The 22,745-nt window shown below is 51.6% G+C and overlaps 1 protein-coding gene across 2 annotated transcripts in view; it reads right to left on the bottom strand.

Annotated features, from left to right (window-relative positions):
* GALNT9 (polypeptide N-acetylgalactosaminyltransferase 9) overlaps positions 1–22,745 on the bottom strand; it is a 110,401-nt gene that overhangs the window by 79,105 nt on the left and 8,551 nt on the right. The window lies entirely within an intron of this gene.

Genomic DNA, 22,745 nt, shown 5'->3' with positions numbered 1-22,745 from the left:
GTCACGCACATTGCTGCTTCCCTGTAGGGTTTCTAGAACTCTCCCCAATAGCCCAGCACTGGCTCACATCTTCTCTCACAAAGAAATCCTTCTAAAGTGGGAGGATTGATTGATCCCTTCAGGGAATTGAGGGCAAACAGAGAGAGAAGAAAGCCGTCAAGATTAAAGATGGTCTGGCCCTTACTGCAGGGTCTGAGGCCCACATTTCATGGAACTGATGGTCAGGTAGGCTGTCACAGCCTCCTGTAGCCACACCTGCACTGGGCTTTTGTCTTCTCACCTCCCAGCTCTTGGCCTCCCTGAGCATCACACCCCAGCGCAAGGGTGGTGGGGGGCGGTGTTAGGGCTGGGATGGGGGAGGTAGCAATGTCCCTCAAAGATACACTCAGGACTTGTGAGCAGGACCTTATTTGGAAATAGGGTCTTTGCAGATGTAATTAGTTAAGGTGCAGTCATTCTGAACTGGGCTGTGTTATAGCCCAGTGACTGGGACCCATATCAGAAGGAATTGTGGACACAGACACACACAGAGAGGATGGCTATGGGACAGCGGAGGTGGAGATGGGAGTGATGCGGCCACTAGCCAAGGACACCTGGGGCCATCAGGACCCGGAAGAGGTAGGAAGTGTAACCAAGCAGGGCCCTGTGGGGCTCCTGGACATAAAAGCCTTTCTGCTTCCCCAGTTTCTTGTTTTAGGAAATGAGCCTCATTCAGCCTCCAGGACCTTCCCTGAGCTCCAAGGGGCAGGTTCAGACAGTTGCTGATCAGGGAAGGGAGGGGAGGCAGAGACCAAGCAACAACAGAGCAGCCCTGGGGCAGGATCCTGGTTCCCTCTTAAGGAAGACACATAATGACATAGGCATCTTATACACCTAAGAGAAAAGTGATATTCCTAATGCTTCTCTTATAAATGAATACTTTAAAACTGAACAGCTTAGAGCCCTTCCTTGTCTCAGCATCCACTCCCTTCCCTGATTCGCAACCGTTTTGAACCTGCCCTTTGGAACTCAAGGAAGGCCCTGGAGGGTGAAGCTTATTCCCTAATAATAGGTAATGGGGGACACAGAAAGGCTTATGTGCCCAGGAGCTCACAGGGCCCTGCTTGTTGTTTGCAGAAGGAGCCTTGGAAGGGGCACGGCCCCGCTGATGCCTTGGTTTCAGACTTCTGGCCTCCTGAACCGAGAGAAGGCATGTTGTGTTTTCTGCCATTGGGTCTGTGATGCTTTGCATGGGTGGCCCTGGAAAACTAACACATAGACTCACCACAAACACAGCCTGCTGGGATGTGACCTGTGGCCCTTGGACTCTGAGGACAGGACATGCCAAGGTGGGCCACCCTATGGGTGCTCAGCCTGAAAGGAGGTGGGTGCAGAGTCCAAAGTCACCCAGGCTTCCTTAACTAGAGCAGAGGGGTGGTTTTTCCTGTTTGAAATCCTCCACTTCCTCCTTGGGGGAGGGTGGTGCAAGCTTGGCAATTCATCCTTGAATGGATGTGATTTTGAGAACAATGGGAAATTTGCATTCATTAGTTCAGCCTTTGAAACTTCTGTCCAGACAACATTTTTGAGATCTCCACAAACAAACCAAACAGACAGAAGCCAGCAGTTCTGGGACTAGAGGTCACAGCTGATGTTTGCTGCACTGGCTGGGCGTTCCCCACACTCCACCTCCCATGATACCTTCCTTGCTGGTGACTCCATCATCCCAGTTCACAGAGGAGACCACTGAGGCTCATGGTGATGGCAGAGCCAGGAAGGCCAGGCTCTTAGCCCAGCCTCTAAACATCAAAGCATCTAAAAAGAAGCATCTTAGAAGGGACCTTAAAGGTCACCAGGTTTTCATTTTTGACACCTAGTGATAGGGATGGAGTAGGCACAGGCAGTTGTGTAAGTCCCAATAAGGGACCATAGAGAGGGAAACCTAGGGGACATTGGGAGATCACTGTTAATAATGGCTCAAAAAAGCCCTCAGCACAAGGCAGGCTTGCTTGACTAGTGGAGGTGTGAGAAGTGCCTCAGGTGATTGGGTAGGGGTTGGAATGAGGCCTGCATTCAGATTATGACCAAGGGCAAGAGTCTGAGGACTGCCCTTCTGCTGATTTGAATACACACCTTACTGGATACCACGGAGGAGCTGCTGCTCCCTGAAAGGAAGAGGCTGGGTTCGAGTCTCAACACGTGGGTTCAAGTCCCTGTCCGTATTCTGGCTGGGTTCAGGCTGTTAGCGCTGTAGTTTCACTAGGATATTCATGACTATTGATTAGTCTCACTATCCTCTCAGAAAAGCAAGGTTGCTGCATGACAGTGGGGGATGGGGGAAGACACCCTCATAATGGTATTTAATGCAGTACATCTGGCTTTCATGTGCTCTTTTTTTTTTTTTTTTTTTTTTTTTGGTCTTTTTGACTTTTCTTGGGCCGCTCCCATGGCACATGGAGATTCCCAGGCTAGGGGTCTAATCGGAGCCATTGCCACCAGCCACAGCCACAGCCACAGCAACGCAGGATCTGACCCATGTCTGCACCTTACACCACAGCTCACGGCAACGCCGGATCCTTAACCCACTGAGCAAGGCCAGAGATTGAACCTACAACCTCGTGGTTCCTAGTTGGATTCGTTAACCACTGAGCCACGACAGGAACTCCTCATGCACCTCGCTTTTGCCCAGGCAGATGGAGAGCACTGGGGTCTTTGCTGCAGATGAGCCACATGCTGGTCCACAGTTTTGTAACCGAGCAGGGGGTCCTGTGGGGCTCCTGGGCACAAAAGCCTTTCTGCTTCCCCAGTTTCTTGTTTTAGGAAATGAGCCTCATTCAGCCTCCAGGACCTTCCCTGAGCTCCAAGGGGCAGGTTCAGACAGTTGCTGATCAGGGAAGGGAGGGGAGGTAGAGACCAAGCAACAACAGAGCAGCCCTGGGGCAGGATCCTGGTTCCCTCTTAAGGGAGACACATAATGACATAGGCATCTTATACACCTAAGAGAAAAGTTAACATTCCTTACGCGTCTTTTAGAAATAAGGTTTTTTGTGTGGTTCTTGTCTTTTTAGGGCTGATCCCACGGGATAAGGAGGCCCCAAGGCTAGGGGTTAAATTGGAGCTGAAGCCACCAGCCAACACCACAGCCACAGCAATTCTGCATTGGAGCTCCGTCTGTGACCTACACCACAGCTCACAGCAATGCCAGATCCTTAACCCACTGAGCAAAGCCAGGGGTCATACCTGTGTCCTCATGGACACTAGTCAGATTCGTTTCCACTGAGCCACGCTGGCAACTCCAGAAATGAATACTTTAAAACCAAACAGCTTGGAGTCCTTCCTTGTCCTTCTCCCTGACTTAGCTGCACCCTAAACATAATCACCCATAAGCTAAAGATGAGGCACCCTGAACACAATTACCTGTGGGTGAAAGATTATTAGCACATGATGTTTTTCAGCAACTTTCCTAGTTGGTTCTCATCTCTGATCAATACACCCTTTTTTCAAGTACTGTTATTCCAGGCAATAACCTGGAAGACCACCACCAGGGTCTTGCTGCGATCTCCCAATGCCAGCTTGGAGGACTAAGATTCCCCTAAAGAACAAAGAATGCATGTTTGTCCCCATCCTGATTCTTATCTGAAACCCTGTTTTTCTCATTTTAGACGATAAAACTCCCAGCAGTTCTTCCCCAAAGCAGGGGCACAGTCTTTAGGGCATTAGCCTGCTATGGCTCCCTTTTCCTGGCAATACAATGAAATCTATTTTTTCTCTTTCACCCAAAAACTGTCTCCATGTTTCTATTTGGCACTTGTGGACAGAGATGGAGTTTTGGCAGCAGTGTCTCCTGGTTGCACACTTCCGCTCCAGGCAGGGAAGGGTCCCCCTTATCCACGGTGTCCCATCACCAGCCTTCTTCCCTCCCTGCCAGGGTTAGAGGTGGGATGTGGGTGCAAACACCCACTGTCAGCAGGCCATGGGGACCAACCAGGTGGTCATGGATAGTGAGTGTGGCCATGTCACCGGGTCCACTGATCAAATACAAACCCCAATTGGGGGATCTTCAGAACACCTTTGCACACCCAAGAGGAGCCTCATATCTCTTTTGAAAACAATGAGCTGCCAGCTGGTGTTCAGGAAACTTCTGCAGCTCAGCAGGAATCCCAGGATGACCAAGGCTTTTCCCGGCTCCATGAGCTGCTGGCTCCTTGCTTTGACATTGCCCTTGGGGAATGGCCAGAAGGGCACCAAGTGGGCAAGTTTGCATCCTGCTTTTGCTCCCACTTAGAGTTATTGTCTGTCTCCTATGCTGTTATAGGAGGAATAATTATAATTAATATTCATCTTTTAAACCACCACGATATTTAAACATTTACTTATTTCCTATGTGCTTATACATTTACTTACTTACTTATTTCAGAAATTGAACTGATAGGGATGGAGTAGGATAGTTACACAGGTAGTTGTGAAACCAAGCAGGGTGCTGTGGGCTCCTGGGCACACAAGCCTTTCTGTAGCCCCATTTCTTGTTTTTAGGGAATAAACTTCAGCCTCCCTGTCTTTCCCTGGGTTACAAAGGGCAGGTTCAAACAGTTGCTAATCAGGGAAGGGAGGGGGTGCAGAGAGGAGCAATCAGGAAACAATAGTGCAGCTTTGGGGGCAGGGTCCTGGTCCCTCCTCAAGGAATACGGGTAACAATTCTACAGAACTAAAGCCCCCAACAAATGGAAGATGCTAATGAAGCATTCTTTATTCTGGAAAGAAGACCACCAGACCACTGAACACCAGCTTTGAAAATGACACAAGCTTGCCTTTACCCTGATCCTTATCTGTGGCCTATTTTTCACTCCCCAAACTATAAAACCACCTCCCAATCTCTCCTAAGGGGGGCATAGTCTTTAAAACATTAGCCTGCTGTGGCCTCCTTTGCCTGGCAAAACAATAGCTTTAGGTATTTTTTTCTCCTTTTCTCCCAAAACTCTGTCCCTGTGTTTTTATTTGGCACCCACAAGCAGAGGCTAAATTCCAGCAACAGTTGTGGAAGTTCCAATATAAGGGGCCATAAGACAGAGATGGAAACTGAGGGAACTTTGGGAGATTGCTGTTTACAATAATTGCTCAAGAGGGCCATCAGAATGAGGCAGGATTGCTTGACTAGTGGAGGCTGGAGATGCGCCTCAGGTCTTTGGGTGGGGGATGGAGGGAGGGCTACGGAGCTGTAGCCGCAGGCCTACACCACAGCCACAGCAGCACGGGATCCAAACTGTGTCTGCGATCTACGCCACAGCCCACAGCAACGCCAGATCCTTAACCCACTGAGTGAGGCCAGAGATGGAACCTGCATCCTCATGGATCCTAGTTGGGTTCATAACTGCTGAGCCACAAATGGAGCTCCCAAGCAACCTATCTTAATAAATCTATCTCTTGCCTATCACTCTTGTCTCTTGCGGAATTCCTTCTGCACTGAGGCGCAAAGAACCTGAACCTCGGTAAGTCCAGTCACCTGGTGAGCAATTCTAATTTAAAAACTGTAGGAGTTCCCATCGTGGTGCAGCAGAAAAGAATCTGACTAGGAACTGTGAGATGGCAGGTTCGATCCCTGGCCTTGCTCAGTGGGTTAAGGATCCAGTGTTGCTGTGAGCTCTGGTGTAGGCTGGCAGCTACAGCTCCGATTAGACCCCTAGCCTGGGAATCTGCATATGCCGTGGGTGTGGTCCTCAAAAGACAAAAAAATAAATAAATAAACTAATTAAATAAAAAAAATAAAAAACAAACACTGTGGATTCAAGTCCCAATCTGGGTTTAGGCTGAGTTCAAGTCCTGGCACATGGGTTCAAGTCCCAATCTGGGTTCTGGCTAGGTTCAAGTCATAAGTGCTGTCAGGTTCAGAACCACCAGGTCAAGGATAAAATATTTTTGTGGAGCTTGGTACCAAATTACTTTCCAGAAGATTTAGGTTTGTTTTGTATTGTTATCAGCAATATACACTTTAACATTTCTTATTAGAAAGTGCATTTCTGATTGAAGTAAATACTATTTCATAACTAATTACTGTAGAAGATTCTGAAAACACACACAGGATCACCCAGTGTTCCACTCCTCAGAGAAAGCCAATATTAATATTTTAGTGCTCTATGTTAATTTTATAAAATCATATGTCATAGTTTCAACTAGGTTCAATAAGTGCATATGATGTACACACAAGTCTGTGTTCTGTTATTACTACATTTTAAGCATTTTCTTTTTTCTTTTTGGTTGCACCCTTGGTATATGGAATTTCCTAGTCCAGGGATCAAATCTGGGCTGCAATTGCAACCTACACCACAGCTGCAACAATGCCAGATCCTTAACCCACTGTGCCACAGAGAGAACTCCTTAAGAATTTTCTTTTTTTTTTTTTTTTTTTTTTGTCTTTTTGCCTTTTCTTGAGCCACTCCCATGGTTTATGGAGGTTCCCAGGCTAAGGGTCTAATCGGAGCTATAGCCACCGGCCTACACCAGAGTCACAGCAGTGCGGGATCCAAGCCGCTTCTGCGACCCACACCACAGCTCACAGCCACACCGGGTCTTTAACCCACTGAGCAAGGTCAGGGATTGAACCCACAACCTCATGGTTCCTAGTCAGATTTGTTAACCACTGCACCACGATGGGAACTCCAAGCATTTTCTTATGTCACTAAAAAGTCTGCATAAGCATAACTTTTTTTTTTTTTTCTTTTCTTTTTGGGGATGAATTCTAAAGAGTGGCATGTGGAAGTTCCCTGGCTAGGGGTCAAATCAGGACTACAGCAACACCGGATCTGTGCCACATCTGTGACCTATACTGCAGCTTGCAGCAACATGGGTTCCTTAACTCACTGAATGAGGCCAGGGATCGAACCCTCTTTCTCACAGATACTAATTGGGTTCATAACCCACTGAACCATAGCAGGAACTCCAAGCATAACTTCCTATGGCTATGAACATAAAATTTCATCTTGTGGCTACATCATTTATTCCTCCATCCATTCATCAAAAATATATGAAGCAGGAGTGCCCATTGTGGCACAGTGGTTATCGAATCCGACTAGGAACTATGAGGTTGCAGGTTCGATCCCTGGCCTTGCTCAGTGGGTTAAAGATCCAGCATTGCCATGAGCTGTAGTGTAGGTTACAGACACGGCTTGGATCCTGCGTTGCTGTGGCTCTGATGTTGGCCAGCAGCAACAACTCCGATTCGACCCCTAGCCTGGGAGCCTTCATATGCCACAGATGCGGCCCTAAAAAAGACAAAAAACAAAACAAAACAAAACAAAACATACATACACACACACACACATACATACATATATATACACACACACACATATATATGAAGCAGCTCAAATGCCAAGAGCTGTGCCAGCCATTGGGGGTAGGTACCAGGGGACAAGCACAGCGTCTGCCCTCAAGGGACCCACTGTCCCTAAGAAGAGTCCCAGGACAGCATGCTGAGGTCAGCCAGGCTCACGGGAAGATGCAGGGCAGGTGACTCCACATCTTAGGGGTGGGGGTTCAGATGCAGTTTCCCAGAGCCTCAAGGGGAGTGTGCTTTGAGCCTACTGGAGACAGAGCCCACTGAAGAGGCAGGAACAGTAACCATCAGGTGAAGAGGACTCGGAGGGACCTGTGCTGAGACCAATGGGCTGGTGGTAGTGTCCAGGCGGAAGGGGATGAAGGCTCCCTGGGAGCGAGATGGCCAGTGGATACTGATGACCTGGCACCTTCCCTCCCTCCCTCCATCCCCACCTCAGCAGACCCTCTGTAGTTCTTTCAGGGACTAGCTCTCTCCATAACCATCACCCACATGGCCTGTCTTCTCCATCACAGGGTTCCATGCAGATACTTCAGCCCCCTGGACACAGTGACTGGCCAACAGCAGACCAGTGGATTAATAATGGTGGGCCCCAGGTGGATTAATAACCAGGAGAGGCCACCCCCTCCTCTGATATTTTGAGTCCAAGAACAAGGGGTTTGAGGGCCATCTTCGTCTACACAAAGGGCCACGGCCCGATCAGGTGCTCTTCAGCCCAGCCCAGGTGTTGACCTGCTCAGGTGTGCCCCAGCCCAGGTAGACAGGAACTGGGCTGGCCAAGGCAGAACAGCACCTGAGGCCCCAGCACAAAGCCCTGGTAGGAGGCTGGCTCTCCCAGGGGTCCAGGTACTGGGGGTCCAGGTGAAGGGGGCAGAGGTGGGTCCTGGGTTGTAGGAAGCAAGCTGTCAATGTCAGAGTGGAGAGAAAGGCTCCAAGGGGGTGGGCACAGCTCAAGGGCCCTTTCCGAATCCAAACTCCACCATGCCCCTGCCAATGGAGAGCCCAGCAGGGTATCGCTTCTGCCAGAACATTCTCTGCACTGCTGCTCCTGCCCACAGCCCTAGGTGACACATTTTGTGAAGCGCCTTTGGTTTCAGAGGCAGTGATTTGACTTTCCAGAGGAAAAACTGGCTTCTGTCAGAATTGGAGTGAACACAAGGGCCCCTCCCCCTCAAATTCAGTATCACCATTGTAATTGGAAGAGATGGCGCGCTTATGTGAAAGGCCGCCGAATGTTCACAGCGATTCTACTTTTATGGGATCATTTGAAGTTCCTTTCCCATGACCTGGGGGAACACACTTCTCTAATCACAGGAGATAATTTGGAAGACATCACAGAGAGGAGACAGCTGGATTAGACACACTATTCATCAGGGAGACTGATGCGGGCTTGGGAGCCGAACAGCAGGTGTGTGTGTGTGTGTGTGTGTGTGAGAGAGAGAGAGAGAGAGAGAGAGAGAGAGAGAGAGAGAGAATGACCTGGGAATGGCCAGGAGGAATCCCTGAATCCTGTCTTCCAGACACTTCCTCTTTTATTTATTTTTTATTTTTTGTCTGTTTGCCATTTCTGGGGCTGCTCCCGTGGCATATGGAGGTTCCCAAGCTAGGGGTCTAATCAGAGCTCTAGTCCCCGGCCTACACCAGAGCTCACAGCAATGCTGTATCCTTAACCCACTGAGCAAGGCCAGGGATCAAACCTGCACCCTCATGATTCCTAGTCATATTCGTTAACCACTGCACCACGATGGGAACTCCCTAGATGCTTCCTCTTGATGGACCCTAAGAAGAATGACAACAGCAGTTCATGATACATAGGGACTGTTGCTCAGCCTGTGTCGGGGGCAGGCAGCAGGGAGTGCTGGGGACTGGGGTGAGGGGAGAGCACCCCAGCTCACCTGCAGGGGCCACTGCTCCAGATCTAACAGGTTCAAGGGAACCTGATGGGGAAAATGCAGCAATAGAGGTTCATATCTATAAATAGCAGCAGTTCATTCATATTTTGGGGAAAAAAATCGCATCTAGTTAACAAATAAAGAGATCTTTGTCTGTGAGCTGGGCCAGACATGGTGGGCTAAGTAATGGCTCCCAAAGAGATGAGGTTCTAAGCATTGGAGCCTATGGACACGCTGCCTGAAGTGGTAAGAGGGACATGGGTGGGACGGAGATAAGACCATGTGACTCAGCCTTGTAGGAGGAAGGAATGCCTGAGGCTCCAAGAGGCTGGGGGAGGCGGGAAAGATCCTTTCCTGGAGCCTCCAGAGAGCTCAGCCCTGCCCACACCCTGCCTTTAGCCCAGGGAAACCCATTTGGGGCTTCTGACCCCCAGAAATGTGAAAGAATAAATCTATGCTGTTCAAAGCCACCGAGCACGCAGTGAGTTGTCACAGCAGCCCCAGGAAATTCATAGGATAGACTCCGCTGTAACAGGCATGGAATCTTCTGTCCTGGTGGTTGCTCCCTGGCTCCTCTGCCCTGGGGCCCTGCTAGCCTCAGGAGGGGGCAGGGGACCAAGGCAGATGGCCTCAGAGCAGCCTAGCAGGGGTAGGGAGGCCCCCAGGACTGAGGTCTTGGAATGGTCTGCTCTCACCAGCCCTTCCCAGCAGCTCTGGGCTGGGCAGTCAAAGCCCTTTCATCTGCAGTCAGCCCACAGCAACTGTAGTCCCAGGGACAGTGGAGCACTGAGCATCAGATGCAGAGGTCAGGGAGCAGGAGTGTCTGCTGGGAAGCCCCCCACCTGGGTGGAAGTCCAGGTGCCCTAGGTGTCCTGGCCCTGGAGTCCAGATGTCCCTGCTATCCCAGGTCAGCTCTGCCCTCCCACCCGCCGTGGGTTTTGCAGGGCACCCTGGAGGTCAAGAGGTTGTGCCCTTGTTTAGGTGGATGGAGGTTGGGGGTGGTGGTCGAATGGTGGCCCCTTAAGTGCTGTCCGGCAGGAACCTGTGGATGTGTCTTATTTGGAAACAGAGTCTTTGCAGATGTAACTAAAGCAAGGATTTTGGATAAGCTCATCTGGGATCAGGGTGGGTCTCAGAGCCCAGGAAAAGTGTCCTTATAATGTAGAACGGGCTCAGAGAGACACAGACAGAAGGAGAAGCCACAGGACATGGAGAAGGAGACAGGAGTGAGGTGTCTCCAGCCAAGGACCGCCAAGGATTGCCAGGAGCCACTAGAAGCTGGAGAGAGGCCTGGAACAAGTTCTCCCTCAGAGCCTCTGGGAGGAATCAACCTGCCAACACTTTGATTTCAGGCTTCTGGCCTCCAAGAGACTGTGAAAGAACAAATTCCTGTTGTTTGAAGGTACTGTTTGTGGTTGTTTGTTATAGCAGCCCCAGGAAACTCACACAAGAGGGAAGGGGGAGGGGAGGAGGAGGGAAGGGGACGGGGAAGAAAGGACAGGGAGGGAAAGACGAGGAGGTTCTAGGACAAGGGGAGGAGGGAGGAAGGGAAGAAGAAGCAGGGAGGGGAGGAGAGGGGAGGGAAAGAGGAGGAGTTATAAGGGACAGTGTCAGCCTCTGGGGTTGTCTGGTTAGCATCTGCTCCCTCCATCTTTTTTATTAGTAGAACCACAGTTTGTTTGGGATAGAAATGACTCTGGCTAAAATGCTCACCTTCCTGGGCGGACCTTGCAGCTAGGAGTGACGTGTTGACCAAGATCTGGTCAATAAGATTCAAATGGAGGAGTTCTCGTCGTGGCTCAGCAGACATGAATCTGACTAGTATCTATGAGGACTCAGGTTCGTCCCCTGGCCTCCCTCAGTGGGTTAAGGATCTGGTGTTGCTGTGAGCTGTGGTATAGGTTGCAGATATGGCTCGGATCTGGTGTTACTGTGGCTGTGGCATAGGCTGGCAGCTATAGCTCCGATTCAACCCCTAGCCTGGGAATCTCCATATGCTACAGGTAGAGACCAAAAAAAAAAAGGTTCAAATGGAATTTGCTGGGTGGAATTTCTGGGAAATGTGTCTAAAAGGCAACTGATCAGCTGGTATACGTGGATCTTTGTTTTGTTTTTTTCCTTTTATAGTCCTTCTCCCTTTCTCCTACCTGGAACTACGACTCAATGTGTGGGGCTGGAGCAGCCATGGTGTGACCATGAGGTTGAATGCCACACAGCAGGAAGGGGCAGGGGGAGAACTAGAATTCAAGTGAGGTGGGACTCTTGAGGACATCTACCAGCCCTTTGGATCTCATGTTCTGTGAGAAAAGCAAACCACAGTGCAGTTAGGTTATTTTAAGGTTTGTCAAGACTCTGAATTCTCCATCCAGAGAAGCAAGGGGGTGAGGGTGAGGAATAAAGGACATTACAACCAGAAAGGCCAGGCTGCCTTCTCTGGCAAGTGGCCCTCAAACCCAGAGCACCTTGGCTGGCCATCCTGGGCCCAGAGGCTTCCAGGGAGGCAGACGTACCTGCCAGCTCCCTCGGAGACCCTTCAAATCTCCCCTGCCCCAGGAGAATCATTTCACACTTGGCCGACCCACTCCTTCCAGCACAGAAACCTGGGGTATGTGGGTGGCTGTGATTTTTCAACTTGGAAGGAAGTGTGGCTTGCAAGCTCCCAGCTTCTCTTTGAGTCACTGATTTCCATCTGTCACCGTGACTTAAGCCAATATTCCAAGAGGAAACAGCCTAAATGGAGAGACTGCCGGTCACAAGATAATCTGTGAGGAAGAGGCAGAGTGAAGGGAAGCAGGGGTGGGGGTGGGTTGTCCTCACCAGCCAGCCCACCAGGTCACCCCTGGAACACAAGGCTGGCAGCCCAGAGGTGGGTCCCCATGGGGATAGGACAGGACAGGCTAGTTGGGCTGACCCCTCCCCCACCAAACCACTAAGAACTTTAGATTTAACACAACAGTTAACGACATCAATCATGAAAAAGCAGTAAGTGCCTGATAAGATGGGAAGAAATGACTAAGACCAACACCAAGGACCACGGGCGTCTGCAAGACTAGGGCTCACTTTTCCCCAGAGGATGTTCTGAACACTGTGGACCTGGAGGCACAGAGGGAAGGAAGTCAGAAGTCAGATGAACCAACACACAGTCTCCGAGAGGCCTGGGGATGCCCAGGCCTTAAACAGGGGTGGGAGGGGCTCCGCTGAAGAGCAGAGAAAGATCCTGCCTGTTCAGGCCTCCAAAGAGGCACAAATCCACAGCAAGCGCCACCAGGACAGGCCAGGAGGACAGAAACAGGGTGCTACCCTCAGATCAAAGAGGCCATCAGCATCCTTTCCTAAGCAGCCAGCAGGATCTCATAGGTTGCAGGAGAGAAATCCCTTGTCAGTGTCACCTGCAGGGCTCCAGGCAGTGTTCTTCCAGTGCCTGGCAGGCAACCTTGGCGGGCGACTTGGTGGAGGGGGGCGTGTGGGGCGGGTAGCCAGAGCAGTGAGCAGAACCCCCCGCTGGCCCCAGCTTCCCTCTTCCTCCCCCAATGAGAATTTAGGCTGATCGAACGTGGCTGGCTATTCATTTTGATGATTACAAAGCGGAGATAAAAGCAAGAGCCCCGGGTTTGCCTTTGCAGATAGCATCACTCCCAGCTTCCGTTTTATCCACTCTCTCCAAACACAGTGGCTAATTTCATTACAGACAGGTCTTTTACGATTCCCTGGGGACCCAAACCAATAACACATTGTCAATAGCGGGAAGACGGACTGCCCTTCTGAAACTAGGAAATCATGAATATTTTGCAGGACACGGCAATACCTGTAAAATATATTCTCACAGAGACTAATATAGTATTTGATAAATCTTCATACATAATACTCATGTTCAACTAATATGAATATTTATGGGGCCAAAGCATGGGAGATAAGGAATGATGGGAAATACCTGGCCAAATGGATTTCCTGACTCTTTCACTTTGTAAAGCAACGTGGGGCATGGAACAGTCCCCCCGTTGGCTCCTCGCAGGGATAAGTGCCAATCTGCTGCAGATTTGGGCCTGATGGATGCTGGGGAGGAGGTATGGGGGATATTTGGATGTCCTGTCCCTTCGGTGGTGACCTGGCTTGGAGTGAAGCTGCCCAAGGGGGTCAGGGTAGCCGGGGCCTGACCCTCCCCAGGCCCACAGCATCTGGCTCCGATCCTGATTGCAGAATCTCCCGGGAAATGTTTGTCCCATGGGCCATCCCAGTTCTGAGGGTCACAGAAAGGAGACCTTGGAGTACACACTCAAGTCCCCAGGGTGGTCTGGAGAGTGAGCCTGGCTCTGTGCCCGCAGCCCCACTGGGCAGGCACAGAGGGCGAGGCCCTTCCCTCGGCCTGCCTGCTGACCTCCTTGCCCACACTGGAGCCCCAGGACACAGTGCATAGCAGGTGCTCAGTAAGTGCTTGTGAATGAATGAAGGAAGGGGTGAATGGCCCCCTGCAGGGCTCCAGCTGAAGGAGGCAGAACTGGAGCTGGGGTGCTGCCTGCAAGCTCGTCCTAAAGACAGTGACCTGCCAGATAAGGACCGATGGACAAGAGTTCATGCTTGTCCCTGGGGACCCAAATCAATAATGCATTGTGAGTAGCAGGAAGATGGACTGCCCTACTAAAACTGGGAAGTCATGAATATTTTGCAGGACACAGCAATACCTGTAAAATAAATTCTCACGGAGGCTAATACAGTATTTGATAAATCTTGAAAATATTGCAGCCCGGTCCCCTGGCTCAGTCAGCTTGGGATGTGTAACAAGTAGCACTGGCAGAGGGACATCACAGCAGACATTAGTTTCTCATGGTCCTGGAGGCTGGATGTCCAGATCAAGGCAGCAATTGGGGTCCTGATGAGAACCCCCTCCCTGGCCTTTAGATAGCAGCCTTCCTGCCAAGTCCTCAGTGGTCTTTCCTTGGTGTGTGCTCACAGTAAGAGAGAGAGATCCCATCCTCCTCTTGCAATGCCACTCGCCCCACCACGGGGGCCACCCTCATGACCTCTCCCCATCCAAAGCACGTCCTCAAGGCCCTGCTTCCTAACACCATCCCACTGAGGTTAAGCCTTTCAACATAGGATTTTGGGGGACACAGCATTCCGCCCCTGAACCCCCAAATTCCTGTCCATCTCTCACACAAAATACATTCACCCCATCCCAACAGCCCCCAAAGCCTTAATCCGTTCTAGCATCAACTTGGAAGTCCAAAGTCAAGTCTTTTCTAAACATGTAGCAGCCATGTATGTGCCCTCAGATCCAAGCCCTGCAGTGCAAAGCTGGAGGGCACATGGCACTCCCCCAGGGAACTGAGCTGCCAGACTGGGGGCAGAGTCCAATTTCTCCTCTTGTTCCTGGTCCAGCCCCTGTCCCCTCCCCCAGCCCACCCCAAATAAAGCCTGACGTATTTGAGTTGGTTCTGCTCTAGGCTGGAGCCAAGCTACCAAAATTCAAACTCCGCTTACCACGTCCTTGCTTTGGGCAAAATACCCAGGCTTTGTGTGCCTGCACATGAAGGGGACAGCCCCCCTCCCTGGGATGTTGTGGGGCTGACAGACAGCGTGGGTGACACTCAGGATGATGAGGCCTATGTTCTCTGCCCTTTGGGCGACACACACGGTCGGCTATCTCCTGACACAGGGGCTGTCTGTATTTCTTTGCTGTGTGGGTCTCCCCTGCCCATGTTTAGCATCCCCGTGGCTCCCACCAAGACATGAGAGTCATGGGTCCATTGTCAAGTGCCTCTGCGGAGATCCAAGGGTAGAGTGGTGGCGGGTACACCCGGACATGGGCAGGTGTTTGCGACCACAGACACGGAGGGCAGACGAGGGGACAAAGAGCCAGGAGTCTGCAGAAGGAAGACCAGTTAGGGGCCAGGCGGTCTGATGGGGCAGAGGATGGCTACAGGCTCCAATCTGTAGAACCACCACTCCCAGGCCCAGCATCTCAGGCTGTGTGGGCAGCACTGGCTGCTGAATCGGGACAGATCGGACCAGCCGTGCCCACCCCTGGATGCACCCTCAGAGTCACCCTCCATGGCTCCAAGTTCACTGAACATAGCCTGTGGCTGCCTGGCTCCTCCACAAAGCTGGGGTGAAGGCAGACCAGGAAGACGGGTGGGAAACCTGTGGGAACTGCCCCCCTCCCCACCCAAGGAGCTTCCCCAGAATCCCCAGAGGCCCCTCCAGTTAAAGGGCCCCCCAACTGGGGGCAGAGTCCTGGGCCAGGAAGAGCTGTTTTTCCAGAGGGAGGTGGGCTGCAGAGTGATGATACCTGGTCTAAGTGGCCTTGACTGCAGACAGTCAGTCCCTGCTTCTTGGGTCCTTCTGACCCCAAAGGCCCCCAGGTCAGGGACAGGGAGGCCTTCCAGTGGCTGGCGGGACCTTGGAAGCGAGAAGACGGAGAAGGCCTAGAACTTGGCCGTGTGATTTCTGCAGGACTCAAAACCACGTGTCTCTTCCCTGGACAGCTCTCTGGAGTTCTGGACGCCTCTCTGGAGGTCTGGATGCACTCACTGTCCCTTCCTCACCAGGTGCCAGGAGTCTGTTCTGATGTCTGCAGCCCTAGGAAGGACCTTTCCAGGGCAGTGCCCAGTCTCTGTGTCTCTGCCCCAAGGGGGGCACACCTGAAAGCCATGTGTCAGCCCCACACCTGTGCCAGTCCAACTGTCCATCTCCACAAGGGTTCCCTGGGGCCCGACCCACCTTCCTGGCCTTCGGTCCTCCTCCAGCCTGTCCAGACACCTCCCTCCTTTTCTCAGCTTTGCTCCTTCCATAGGGTCTCCTCCCATATTCATCCATCCATCAATCATCCACCTGTCCATCATCCATCACTGGTCCCCTACCCACCCATCCACCTGTCCACGCAAACATCCTTCCTCCCTCCCCCCACCCATCCATAAAACCATCCAGTGAACAAATATTTATTGAGAAACTGTTATGTGTTGGGCATCATGATACCCGTCAGTCTAAATTCTGCTTCATTTCAATTCTTTCCCTTGCATTGTCTTTGCTCACATTTCTGAGCACCTGCTCTATGTCAGGCACTTTCACAGGCATTACCTTGTCCAGTCTTCTCAAAATCCTACCATGGAAGGATGATCAACTTCCCCATTTCACAGATGGGAAGAGCACGGCTCGGGGAGAGGAACTGACCTGCCAAAGTCACCCAGTTGGGGTTTGGACCCAGATCCATCCAACTCCAAAGGGAAGCTCCAAACTCCTCCCCTTCCAAGCCCTACTGACCTTCTGCACAACCATCAACATGGTCCTCTCTCTACAATGATAACTCACTGCCTTAAAGAATAGATGGTGCCATGCAGGTGCCTCCCTCCTACCTGGCTATAAATTCTCAGGGAAAGGCACCCAGGCCCCAAGCTCTGGGCACACCTTCCTGCGCTCTGCACGACAGATCATGTTCTGTGAATAAAGTGTGAATTGGATTAGACCAGCTTCCTGATTGCCCTTCTCCAGCTTCCCTGGAAGCCTGGGGTTCATGCATTCTTCAGCAGGGGTAAGGCTGCAGCAGAAGGGGAAGCACAAGGGCTGGTCTGGTGGAGATGGGCTGGAAGTGTCAGGGGACTGCAGACAAGCAGAAATGGGAGTCAGTGCCATCCAGGTCAGCTGAGATGTTCCTACCGGGCAAGAACTATGTGCCAGGCATTGCCCTGAAACCTCTCATGCTCCTCTTCGTTCTCACAGCAACACTGAGAGATAATTACCATCCCATCCCATTTTACAGGCAAAGAAACTGAGGAGCTGGGCTGTGAAGTAAGCTGCCCAAGGCTGCAAGGAGCAGGGCTGCTCACCCAGGCCTCTTGGCTCTGCAGCCGCATTTCAGCTGCCATGCTCTGCCCCCACCAAGGATGATCAGCTTGTTTGCTTCCCTGTGTCCGCTGCTAAGTGCCCAGGCACACAGAATATTAATGCACTTCCCACAATCTGCTCAAATAGTGTGAAAATTGTCCCTTGCATAACCCAGGCACTTTCTGTTATTTTCTTACTCTGAAATAAAATCAAGGCTGGCTGGGTTTCCGATGGGGGTGTTGCACACAGAGTTGGTTTGACCAAGTGATTCTGTTAAAGGTAAAAGTGGTCTTTTTCCTGTAGGAGGCAGGAGGTATAAGCCCTCACCACTGAGTTGACCAAGCTGATGTTTTCCCTGTGCCTCCCCAGGGAGGCGGTCCAGGGCAGGGACCCTGGTGCCAGTGTGCCTGGGTCCAAATCCCACTGTCAGAGGGCCAAGAGGGCTTGGCCCTGGTCTACTCATTGGTGAGCCGAGGATGCAGAAATTCTTTCCTGCACAATCTGCTGTGAACACCACATGTAGTCACGGATCTCAGGTCTCAGCGTGGCATGTCCACCTGGGTTATTGTCACCATCCAGTGACAACGAAACATCTCAGAATGATTGCCAACCCACAGCTAGAACCATGCTGGGGCCCCAAGCACCCCTGTCCTGGGGTCTCACACAGACATGTGAGGGCTGCGAGAGTGTCAGAGTGGGAAGGAGGGCAGCCCTTCACTCCGAGAATCCTCTCCAAGAGGCGGCAACATTTTCAGGGTGGAGGTAAGGGACAGCGGATATGACAATGCCAGAGAAGATTCAACGTCCAAGGAGGAGGCACAGCTGGCCAGCTGGGTCCTGCCTCAACATCCCCCCGTTCCCTGAAAAGACCTGTGGGTGAACGGCCTTGGGAGGGAGTAGAGGCAGGAGACCAGCCCCCTCGGGGCTGGGAGGTGACAAGGCCCTCAGCACCCTCTCCCAGTCTCCTGCCTGCCCTGCAAGAGGGTCTACATCTGGTAGCCACCAAACATCTACCTCCACCTTCCAGTCCAGGGGTTCTCAGGACACCAGACCTGGTGTCCCCATTCATAGCACACATTCTGTAATGCCTCCCATTCTGACATAGAATGTAGATAATACATAACCAGACATATACTTTCTTTTTAAAAATACACTGAATAGCTGTTTTTAAAGGAAAGGAATGGAGTTCCCGCAGTGGCGCAATGGGATCAGCAGCATCTTGGGGGCGCTGGGATGCAGGTTCAATCCCTGGCCCGGCACAGTGGGTTAAGGATCTGGCATTGGTCAAAGCTGCAGCTCACATCTGATCCCTGGCCTGGGAACTCCATAAGCCACAGGGTGGCCAAAAAATAAAATAAAACAAAAAGTAAAATAAAATAAAATAAAATAAGGAAGGAAGGACAGAGGGAGGGAGGGAGGAGGAAGGAAAATGATTTTGCACTTCTCTACCTCAGCTGATGACTTTATTTCCTGCCTCCTTGAGAAAATGGAAGCAAAGAACACCCCAGCTTCCATCCCCAACCCCAGCTCATCTGCTGTTCCCCAGCTCCAGATGCTGGCCTGGGCTGGGAGGAGCTGTCCGAGGTGCTGACCCTGCCTCCCACTGGCAGATCACCCTCTCACTGGCTCCAGGATGGCACCAGCACCTTCCACCTTATTCCTAAGGATAACACCCTCTGCCTGCCCCACCTCTTTCCAGGTCCAACCTCCTCTTACTGGTCCTCAGCTGAGGGAGGAGGGTCCCCCAGAGGACATTTGGCAATACGTGGAGACTTTGGTGGTTGTCCCAACTGGGAGGGGATGCTACTGGCATCAGGTGGGTGGAGGCCAAGGATGCTGCTCCTGCTCCACACCCCACATTGCATGGCAGCCCCACCACTGACAATTATCCAGCCCCACCATCCACAGTTCTCGACAGCAGGGCCCCATGCTTGCCGCCTCTAATTCCACCCTTCTCCCACCTAAATGGATTCTGTCCAGGTCACCCTGTGGAGCCAGAAGTCATCCCTCAGTGCTCACAGCATGTGACACTGGGCAGTGCTGGTCCCCCTGACTCCTAGGATGAGACACTGGCCTGCCCCGCCTCCCCTCCAGGCTGCTCCTTCTCATCTTCTGGCAGAGTCTCCCGGCTCAGGGCTTGACCAACCAACCTGTCTCTTTTCCATCTACACCCACTCCCTGGTCTAAGTGAGATCAGAAAGCTGGGTTTCAAGCTGGGGGCTCAAGGATATCCTCCTAAAATTTGCAGGCTGAAGTCCTAATCCCCAATGTGACTGTATCTGGAGAATGACCTCTGGGAGGTAATTAAGGTTAAATGAGATCCCTGAGGGGTGAGGGGCTCTAATACAGTAGGACCTTACAGAGGGAGAGACGCCTTACAGAGGGAGAGATGCCAGGAATGCATGTGCGCAGGGAAGAAACCATCTGCAAGCCAGGAGGGAGGTCTCCCCAGAAACCTGCTGCGCCAGCCCCTGTTGCTTAAGCTGAGGTGCTTCAGTGTGAGCCTCCAGCACAGCTCGGTACCCCAACTGGTTTTCTTCCAATGCACACGGCATGCTCTGCCTCAGGGCCTTTGCACTTGCAGGGGTCTGGAGCTCTTCCCCAGATTTCTGCCTGTCACAGCCCCTCCTTCTTTCAGTCTTCACCTAAAAGTCACGCCCTTTTCCTCCCCCACACATACCTTATCCCTCCAACTTTATTTGCCCCCTAACATATATCTGTATTCAGTCATCTGTGCAGTTTGCTTACTGTGATTGGCAGAATCACCCCCCCCAAAAAGGTGTTCACATCCCAGCCCCCTAGACCCAGAGAATCTCAGTTTATATTGCAGAGAGAACAGAAATTGCTCACCAGCTGACTCTGAGCTGGATTATCCTGGTGGGCCAGTTTAACAGCCCTTAAAAGTGGAAGAGAGGGAGTTCCTGTTGTGGCTCAGTGGTTAACGAATCCGACTAGGAACCATGATGATATGGGTTTGATCCCTGGCCTCACTCAGTGGGTTAAGGATCCGACGTTGCTGTGAGCTGTGGTGCAGGTCACAGACGTGGCTCGGATCTGGCGTTGCTGTGGCTCTGGCATAGGCCGGCAGCTACAGCTCTGATTAGACCCCTGGCTTGGGAACCTCCACAGGTGTGGCCCTAGAAAAGACCAAAAAAAAAAAAAAAAAAAAAAAAAGCAGAAGAGGGAAGTGGAGAGGAGAGTGGGGGTGATGTGACTTTGGGAGGATGGCACAGAGAGGCCAATTTGGAGATGGCAGGAGGGCTGAACACCCAGAAAGGGCAAGAAAACGGATTCTCCTGGAGCTTCTACAGGGCACCTTCTCTGAGGATACCTGAGAGACTTGTATCAGACTCCTGACCTGCAAGAGGCCAGAAAGAAGACCTTCATCACACACCTCTATGCTCGTGCTGTATTCTTGGACTGAGGTGTCTGAGAGAACCAGTATTTCTATGAATTCCATTATCTTCCTGTGAACAGCATGACCACATTGCACCCGCCCGTTAAGAGCATTAACTTGTTATATATAAACATCTAAAATATACTACAGGAGTTCCTGTTGTGGCGCAGTGGAAACAATCCAACTAGGAACCATGAGGTTGCAGGTTTGATCCCTGGTCTTGCTCAGTGGGTTAAGGATCCAGCGTTGCCGTGAGCTGTGGTGTAGGTTGCAGATGCAGCTTGGATCCCAAGTTGCTGTGGCTGTGGTGTAGGCCAGCAGTTGTAGCTCCGATTAGACCCCTAGCCTGGGAACCTCTATATGCCCTGGGTGCGGCCTTAAAAAGAAAAAAGACAAAAAATAAATAAATAAACAAATAAAATATACTACAATCTTGGTAAACTTGCATTGATATTTCTTCCTTTTTTCTTCTTTCTTTCTTTTTTTTTGCCAAGCCTCCAGCACATGGAAATTCCCTAGCCAGAGATCACATCGAAACTATGCCACAGTAGTGACAACGCCAGATCCTTAACCCATCTAGCCACCAGGGAACTCCTCACTCCTCTTCCATTTTTTACATATATGAACAAGCCTGAGCCCCTCCCCATCTCCAACCAGGAGTCCCCCAGCCCACAGCAAGTCAGTCCACACACAATTAGGGTGGTCAGGACCTCCTCCCATCATCCGAGCCACTGACATCTGTTCGCCCTGGTACCAGCCCCATGTCTGGCTCTGGGCACAGCTGCCCCTCCAGCTTTGCAGCCAAAGCTTCACTTCTAACCAGGGTGAGCGAGCTGAGGGAGGAAGAGAGGCTGCTCTGGGCTCGCAGAGGTAACCGGAGTCGGGAGCAAGGACCCACGGCAGGCCTGGCACCTAGCAGATCTCATTATTTCTCTGGCACACTGCCACAGCTTGAGACAGCATTTTAAAGAACAATTGTACTTGGGCTCATTTACTTAAAAATCAAATGCCAGGGGAGTTCCCGTTGTGGCTCAGCAGTAACAAACCTGACTAGTATCCATGAGAACATGGGTTCAATCCCTAGACTGGCTCAGTGGGTTAAGGACCCCATGTTGCTGCAGCTGTGGTGTAGACTGGCAGCTGTAGTTCTGATTCGACCCCTAGGGTGGGAACTTCCATATGCCACAAGTGAAGCCCTAAAAAGAAGGGGAAAAAAAAAACAGCTGTGAGTCCCTTGTGACCTTGTGGCCTCTGGTGTTGTCGCTGCAGTGGCTCAGGTCACTGCTATGGCATGGGTTTGATCCCTGGCCCAGGAACTTCCACATGCAGTGGGTGTGTCCAAAAAATAAAAAGTAAAAAACCCAAACCAGCTGGACAGAAGCACAGATTTCCACAGTTGCAGATGAGTCCAAGCATTCCTGGCATGCAGAACACCGAAAGTATCACCCCCTCCCTGAGCACACAGCCCCACGTCCTCCCTAGGGACCTGCCCGCACCACCACCCTCCCCCACTCCTGCACAGAAGACTTCTCCTCCATCTCTCTTCACTCGTGCCCTCTGCCCACTCCCCTGACCCCATACCCCTCCCCATGCCCTCACAGCTCATTCCCATCTCAGGTCAATCATCAGAGCCCCCTGACCACCCTCTGAAGCAGTATCCCCACGGACACAGGCACTTGTCCTTTCATGGTCTGGAGGTCAGATGTCTGAACTCAGGGTGTCAAGGCTGCTCCCTCCAGAGGCCCTAGGGGAGGGTCCTTCCTGCCCCTTCCAGTCTCCTGAACTGCTGGTAGCCCTGCTGCTCCCTGGTTTGTAAATGCATTGCCCCCCAACTCTGACTTTCCCCTTCTGGGTCTGTCTCTCCTTGTCCTATAAGGATACCACTGTCCTTAAAAGTCATTGGGGGAGTTCCCATTGTGGCTCAGTGGTAATGAACCCGACTAGGATCCATGAGGGTGTGGGTTTGAGCCCTGGCCTCGATCAGGGGATTAAGGATCTGATGTAGTGAGCAGTGGTGTGGGCCGGCAGCTACAGCTCCGATTCAACCCCTAGCGGGGGAAATTTGATGTGCCCCAGGTGCAGCCCTCAAACGACAAAAAAAAAAAAAAAAGTCATTAGATTTAGGGCCCACCTCACTCAAGTGCAACCTCATCTGCAAAGACCCCCACCTCCAAGCAGGGTCACATGCTGAGGTTCCAGGAAGACATGAATTAGTGGGGAAGCTATTCAAGCCACACTCCTCCTAAACCAGGGCCTCTTCTCCCCATCTGCTGTCTCACTCTACCTTTTCATGGCCTTTCTCCCTGTCTGGAGTCACCTTGTTCACATG

The sequence above is a fragment of the Sus scrofa genome, chromosome 14 (genome assembly GCF_054392235.1).
Source record: "Sus scrofa isolate SSC_HxYL_T2T_F1_AM1 chromosome 14, Sscrofa_HxYL_maternal_Yorkshire_Landrace_v2.0, whole genome shotgun sequence".
NCBI classification, from domain to species: Eukaryota; Metazoa; Chordata; class Mammalia; order Artiodactyla; family Suidae; genus Sus; species Sus scrofa.
This window is presented reverse-complemented; position numbering and strand designations above follow the sequence as displayed.